This window comes from Elephantulus edwardii, unplaced genomic scaffold (assembly GCF_000299155.1).
Source record: "Elephantulus edwardii isolate Elephantulus edwardi_28Jun2011 unplaced genomic scaffold, EleEdw1.0 scaffold00010, whole genome shotgun sequence".
NCBI classification, from domain to species: domain Eukaryota; kingdom Metazoa; phylum Chordata; class Mammalia; order Macroscelidea; family Macroscelididae; genus Elephantulus; species Elephantulus edwardii.
The window spans coordinates 7,758,506-7,765,699 of NW_006399760.1; the positions used below are offsets into that span (position 1 = coordinate 7,758,506).

Sequence of the window (7,194 nt, forward strand, 5' to 3'; positions counted from 1 at the left end):
CCAGAACATTTGATTGTGCTATGCAAAACTTATACTTGGACCAAGAGGCAGTTGTCAGAACAGAGCAAGGAGACACTACATGGTTCAAAATCAAGAAGGCAATTCATCAGGGATGTATTCTGTCTCCATACCTTTTCAATCTGTATGCAGAACAGATCATCACGCTGGGCTGTCCAAAGAGGAATGTGGCATCAGGATTGGTGGAAGAATCATCAACAACCTGTGTTATGCAGATGACACAACCCTGCTTGCTGAAACTGAGGAGGAACTGAAGCGCTTGCTGCAGAAGATCAAGGACTACAGCCTCCTATATGGACTGAAGCTCAACATCAAGAAAACTAAGATTCTAAACACTGGGACAATTAGCAGCATCAGTATGGATGGTGAAGAGATTGAGATAGTCAACAGTTTCATTTACTTGGCTCCACATCAACGCTCTTGGTAACAGCAGCCAGGAAATCAAGAGACGAATTGCACTGGGAAAGTCGGCTGTGAGTACTCTCAAGAGTACTGAAGAGCAATGATGTCAGACTGGAGACTAAGGTGCACCTGATCCAGGCTATAGTATTCACAGTTACGTGCTATGCATCAGAGAGTTGGACAGTGAATAGGGTTGATAGAAAGAGAATTGATGCCTTTGAGCTGTGGTGCTGGAGAAGACTGTTGAACATACCATGGACTGCTAGGAGAACAAAGAGGTTTTTCCTGGAGAGGGTGAAGCCAGAATGCTCCTTGGAGTCAATGATTCTGAAGCTTCGTCTGACATATTTTGGGCATGTTGTAAGGAGGGACTGATCCTTGGAGAGGGACATCATTTTTGGCAGAGTGGAGGGGGGTTAAGAAGAGGAAGACCTTTGATGAGATGGATTGATTCTGTGACTGGAGAGGTGGGAATAAGTGCATTTGAGATGGCTAGGTTGGCACAGGATAGAAGAACGTATAGAGCTCTTGCACATAGGGTCGTTCTGAGTTGCAAGCGACTTGGTGGCACATAACAACAACAACAATTATATTAACATCTCAATCTTTATGATTTTTTAATGATCTAAGTAAATATATGTATATGGGGTGTGTGTGTGGGGGTGTGTGTGTATAATATGTACCCCTGATACAGGCCATGGTCTTTGCAATCACTTGCTATGCATCAAAGAGCTGGACAATGACTATGGATGATAGAAGGAGAATTTGCTGTGGTGTTGGAGAAAAGTATTGAATATCCCATGGACTGCTAAGAAAATGAACAGGTTCATCCTGGGAGGGTTAAACCAGCATGCTCCTTGGGGGCAAGGATTCTGAAGCTTCATCTGACAAACTTTGGACATGTTGCAAATAGGGACCAGTCCTTGGAGAAAGATGTCATGTTTGGGAGAGTGGAGAGACAGCGCAGGAGACAAGACCCTCTATGAGGTGGATTGATTCAGTGACTGCGGTAATCAGTGTAGATATGTCAGAGACTGTGAAACTGGCACATAGGGTCGCTATGAGTTGCAGACAACTCGACAGCATATAACAACAAGAACAACATACACATATGTATGTCTATACATATTTAGTGTGTGCTTATATATCTAAATCATAAATTTTATTATTTAAAATGGTATTTGTTAAAAAAAATAATATTTTCTCTGATTCACAGCTAATATTTTCATTCATATTCTGAAAGAAACACACCATTAACATTTAATACACATTGTTATTGTGTTAACATTTTTACCAAGGAGGGAAAGGAGGGGGAGGAGGTTTAGATAATAAATGTGTATTAAAATGTGTGTAGGGAAAGATAACATAGAATAAATGGATGATAAGACATTATGGGTATTGATGTACAGTGCAGTGAAACTCTGCCTGAGCCGGCAATGTCTCATAATTGTCTGGACTGGACTGTTGCATTACATGGGATGATGGAGAGCCATCTCTTGTGCAATCTACAGCTCTGAAAACTTGCTGAAGGTCTCCTGTAAATTAGTTCTGATTTAGTGGCAGTGCACTGTTTTTGAAAGTAGGTCTCCAGGCATTTCTTCCTAGGTTTTCTTCATCTCTAAGTTCTGTTGAAATATGTTCAGACAGATGGTGGCTGTGCATGTGCCCTGGCCAGAAATCAAACCAGGCTTCCAGAAGTGAAGGTGGAATTTCACCTCTGAATCACTACTGCTTAACGTACTTAGCTGATTAAAAAAAAAAAAAATCAGTTCACTCAAAGCTTTTGGAAGGACTTTCTAATCTACTTCAGAATAACTAGCCATTAAAACCCCATGGAGCACAGGTCTACGCTGATGCAAATGGTATTGCCACATGTAAAGAACAACTCAAAGCCAATACCTTTTTTCTGGCTTTTGTTTGTTTTTATGTGTAACAGGCCTTTATGAACAAGTTGCCATTTGGAAAGTACCATTGCATTGTTATGGCTAATAGATTTAATTTAGCCTGAAGGTGATTCATGTTAAACAATCAGAAACATTTACTTCTGTGTGATTTGAGTGAAAATTTACAAAGCATATTCGTTTTCAATCACTGATTCATGCAAATTTTGTTTCATAACATTAATTACAATACCCACAATATCTTATCATCCATTTATTCTACGTTGTCTTTCCCTACACACATTTTAATACACATTATCTAAATCTCCTCCCCCCTCCTTTCTCTCCTTGTTAAAAATGTTAACACAATCTTATATGAGTGTAAACCTATCTTTAGCTTTTTATAATGGTGATATTAAACACTATTTACCCTTTTGTAACTGACCTATTTCACTTAGTGTAATACCCTTTAGGTTTACCATGGTATGCAGTGCTTAACAAATTCTTCATTCCCCCCACTCCGCTCAATGTTTTGTGACTATACCATAGTTTTTCTATATATTCATTTGTTGATGGGCATTTGGATTATTTCCATGTTTTTGCTGTAATGAATATTGCTGCAATACACATGAGAATGCATGTGCCTGTTTATGCTCAGATCTTATTTCTTTCTGTCTTTTTTTTTTTTTTTTTTAGGACTTGATACCCTTTATTGCTCTGATAATTTATGAGGGAGGACCGCTGGGAGGGACCTCCAGGACTAGGGTGGAAAAGCTGAGTGCAGGGTAGCTAATGGTCAGTGAGCTCAAAGAGCCACCCACGAATCTGCTAGTCATCCCTTCCCTCCAAAGCTCAGGAGACTCTGGGGACAGGAAAAACCAGGGCTCCCTGCCAGGGACCACAACCAGAAACTAGGGTCAAGAGAGATGGCCTGATAGGTCCCAGACACCTAACCCTATGTCAGCTGAGGGCAAATGAGGACAGGAGACTAGATGCTTTCAGAAAGAACTTCCTGTTCTGGGCACTCCCTCCCCCACCCTGAGGGTGCCCTGGATGGCACACGTTTCTAGGCCAGCACACGCCTTTAGCTGCACCATTAGCTGTGGTCACCCTGACTTATCCAGCAGGACAGTCCCAAAGAGATAAGCACACAGTGATAATCAACGTGCTCGTAATTTTGTTCCATAGAGTAACAGCACTGGGAAAGAGAGGTTTTAAAAAACCAAATTTGGGTGCTAGGGCTGTTCTGCTAGTGGCAGCCTCACCTGACGGTGCATTCCAGTTGTTGGGCCATGACTTGAAGATTGCCAAGGGTCAGCCAAGAGTAGGGGTAGGGGCGGAGAGGGTCTGTATTTACAGAACTGAAAATGCTATGTGAAGGGGAGATACAGCCCTAGGGATGTGAAATGGAATTCTGACAGCAGAGTTGTTTTCACAGCTCCTCTACCACCTCTTCAAGGAAGACATCAGGATAAGAAAGTGCAGGTTTGGTTTGTACAAACTGTTCAAAACCTCACAATCATCACCCCTATTTTCCCCTAAAACCCAGCCAAGAGGTTGGCTCCCTCATCAGGCCAGGATGGGTGCTGAACCCCACAAAGTCCCTCCAAGCCTAAAAAAAAATAAATAAATGCCTTTTAGGAGGATCTGTAAACAGTCACTCCCCCACAATGACCACTTACGAGGCTGACAATGAACTCCAACTACATTCTTGGAAGCCCTCTTGGGAGTGCATGCCTAGACCCCATCTAGGAATTTGGGGAGCTGATTTTCTTTTTTATTATTATTATTATTCTGGAGATGAAACCTTTTAACTTTGGAGGGCAGGCGGCAGGTCGGCTATACTGTCAACATAGAAGTCAGGGACCATCTTCTTATTAGACACGCAGTCACTGTCCTGGTTAGCTTTGACGTCCTCCAGTGTGGAGACCCCAGTGAGGGTCAGGATGCTCTTCAGGCCGCAGGTGACGCCCAAGAGGATATCTGTGTCAAGTCGGTCCCCCACCATGACTGTGCGCTCGGGGTTGATGCCATATTCCTGGGACACGCAGTCAAAGAAAAAGCGGCTGGGCTTCCCAATGATGTCCGCTTGGCGCTGGGCAGCCATCTCCACGGCGCGGACCAGACAGCCGGTACCCGCGATGAAGCGGCCGTTCTCTAGAGGTAGCCGGTTGTCCATGTTGGTGCCCACGAGCAGGCAGCAGGGCTGCTGCAGATAACGCAGGGACCGGATCAGCTTCATGTAGCTGAAGTGCGGGTCGAAGCCCACTACCACAGCGCGCACGTCAGGCTCCAGCGGCGCGGCCAGCCAATCGCCCAGGCTGTCACAGTGCAGTGGCTCGGGCCCCACGCCTACGCTGGGGATGCCCACGGCCTCCAGCTCGGCCGCCAGTGCTGGGCTGCCCAGCACATAGGCTTTGGGCGCGGGCGCGCCAGCCAGGCGCTGGCGCAGGTAGAGCGCAGTGCAGTAGGCCGTGCCCAAGACCTCATGCCCCGCGCCGGGCCCTTCCGGGACGCCGAAGCCCAGGCGCCGCAGCTTGTCGGCATAGGCGGCACGAGTCTTGCTGCTGTTGTTGGTGATGAAGCCCAGGCGCTTGCCGCGGGCCCGCAGCGCCATAAGGGCCTCAGGAGCGCCGGGCACCGCCGCCTCACTGCGCCACAGAACGCCGTCGCAGTCGAAGAGCAGCGTGTCCACATCGGCTAGCAGTGCCTGGGCTCATTTGGCGTTCAGCCGCACTCAGCAGCCGTCGTCAACGCCGGCATCCGCCATAGCTGTTCTGGGACACCAGCTGCCACCGAAACCTGCCGCTCCTCGCAGCCGCCCGCCGCGCTGCCCTTGTCGCCCAGGGCGATCTCATTGGCCCAGCACCTCGCAGGGGCCACACATTGGGCAACGCGCGCGCCAATTCCAGATCTTATTTCTTAAGATATAGTAATGGGATAACTGAGTCAAATGAAATTTCCTCTTGCAGCTTTTTTTATTTATTTTTTATTTTTTTTTCCTCTTTCAGCTTTTTAAGAAAAGAACCAAAGCATTATTTATGAAGTAACTCCAGTGATGTAGTACATGCTTTATTGGACTGCTGACAGAAGTCAGTGGTTTGAATCTCCCATCTGTTGAGAGGGAGAAGGTGAAAAACTTTCATAAAGATTTGCAACCTTGGAAACCTGATGGAGGTTAGCTACAAATTAGGCAAGACTTAATGGCCAGGGGTGGATTTTTGGATCTGTTAAGAAGTCCTAGTGAAACAAGGAGCTGTGCTGCCAAAGATGAGGAAGTTTTTTTCTGTTAAGATTTACAGCCTCAGAAACCAGATGGGATGTCACCATGAGTTAGAAATCAACCTGATGGCAATCACTTTTATTTGCTTTGGTACTACCTAAGTCAGCATTAACTCGTAGCAGCTCACCCTTCAGCAGGGTTTCAAAGGCAGTAAACTACACAGGAAGAGGTGTTCTTGCATGGAACACCTGATGAACTCAAACCACATGCCTTTGGGATTGCAACACAGCTTCTAACCACTGTCACACCATCTTTTCAGATTAAAAGAAGCCCTAAACTGTTTCCCATAGTGGTTGCAATATTTTATATTCCCACTAGTTTTGTATATTAATTTCTTCAATGTCAGAAATACTGTCACTTCAACCTTGAATACATATCCTTTTCTATTTTATATAATATAAGCGCTCCATAAAAGACTGGCTTCAGGGAAATGTATCTCTTTCTCTGCGATACATTATAAAATGTGCTCATCTCTTTATAAGTTGACTATTTAGAGTCAACAAAGGGTCTAACTAAAACAAACATTTGGAATTTTTCTTTTTAATTTACTAATAAAGATTACTAGAGCTCTGGTGGCCTATTGGCAAGAAGCTGCGCTGTAATCCCAAAGGCACACAATTTTGAGGCCACCAGTTGCTCCGTGGGAGAAAGATGGGCAACCTCCTCCCATGTGAGTGTCTCTGAAAACTCACCAGAGGGTCAGCTATGGGTTGGTTCCAACTCTACACAACAACAAATTTAAAGATTTAGCAACATATAAGATTAAATTGGACTAAAAATATTTTAGTACTTTAGTAGTTTTGACTATATATTTGCTCACTGATTATTTCATGGGTGGTCAAAGACAGTCATCCAGGTTTATTCTTTTTGGATTGAGCTTGATTTTTCTTGAAGTTCTATCTTACTATGTCACTGAAGAATAATGAAAAGTCCGAATCATATGCATCTTTATAAACACCGGAATATCAATGTTATTTAATGATGCTGCAATTTTGATAAGGTTCTTTTTGGATACCTTGACTATGATTTTTGCTTCTTTACAGTTTCTTTTCTGACTGCATAAATAACTGTGTATGTTCTCTTTAATCAATTTTCACTCTTCTTTTTGTCACCATTGTAAAGTACAAGTAAAACACTTCAGCACAGTTTACCTTTTATTCATTGTTTGATTTTTTTTTTAACAAGTTGATTACATCAGCCACCTTACACAGAATGGCTCTTGTGTGAGAAACTTAATAAAATTCTAAATCTATTCTAAGCTTTCAGACTTCTGTCATGTTTACTTCAGGTAAACATCTGTATTTAACAAGAAAAATCCAAAGCTTTATAACAAGTAGAGCATTTCACAAGAAAGTTGTTCCTAGTACTTTAGCCTTTAAAGAAAACTTTCGGTGTTTTGGAAACTAAATTTCAAACAGAGAGTAGACTAAAGTGGACAATTTAGGTCCATAAATTTGAAATGTCACAGTTTAATGGATTTTACTGGAGTTCTAAGGTCAATCGTAAAGGCTTAATTTCCTACTAAAAATAATAAGAGGAAAAAAATATATATTCAAGTTCCAAAGACTTTTTATTCAATATTTATTTTCAAATGCTTGAAAATGTGGCCAG

The 7,194-nt window shown here is 43.3% G+C and overlaps 1 pseudogene; it reads right to left on the reverse strand.

Moving 5' to 3' along the window:
- Nucleotides 1-4,110: 4,110 nt before the first annotated feature.
- On the reverse strand, nt 4,111-5,070 carry LOC102876111 (annotated as a pseudogene).
- Between the last annotated feature and the right edge of the window lie 2,124 nt (nt 5,071-7,194).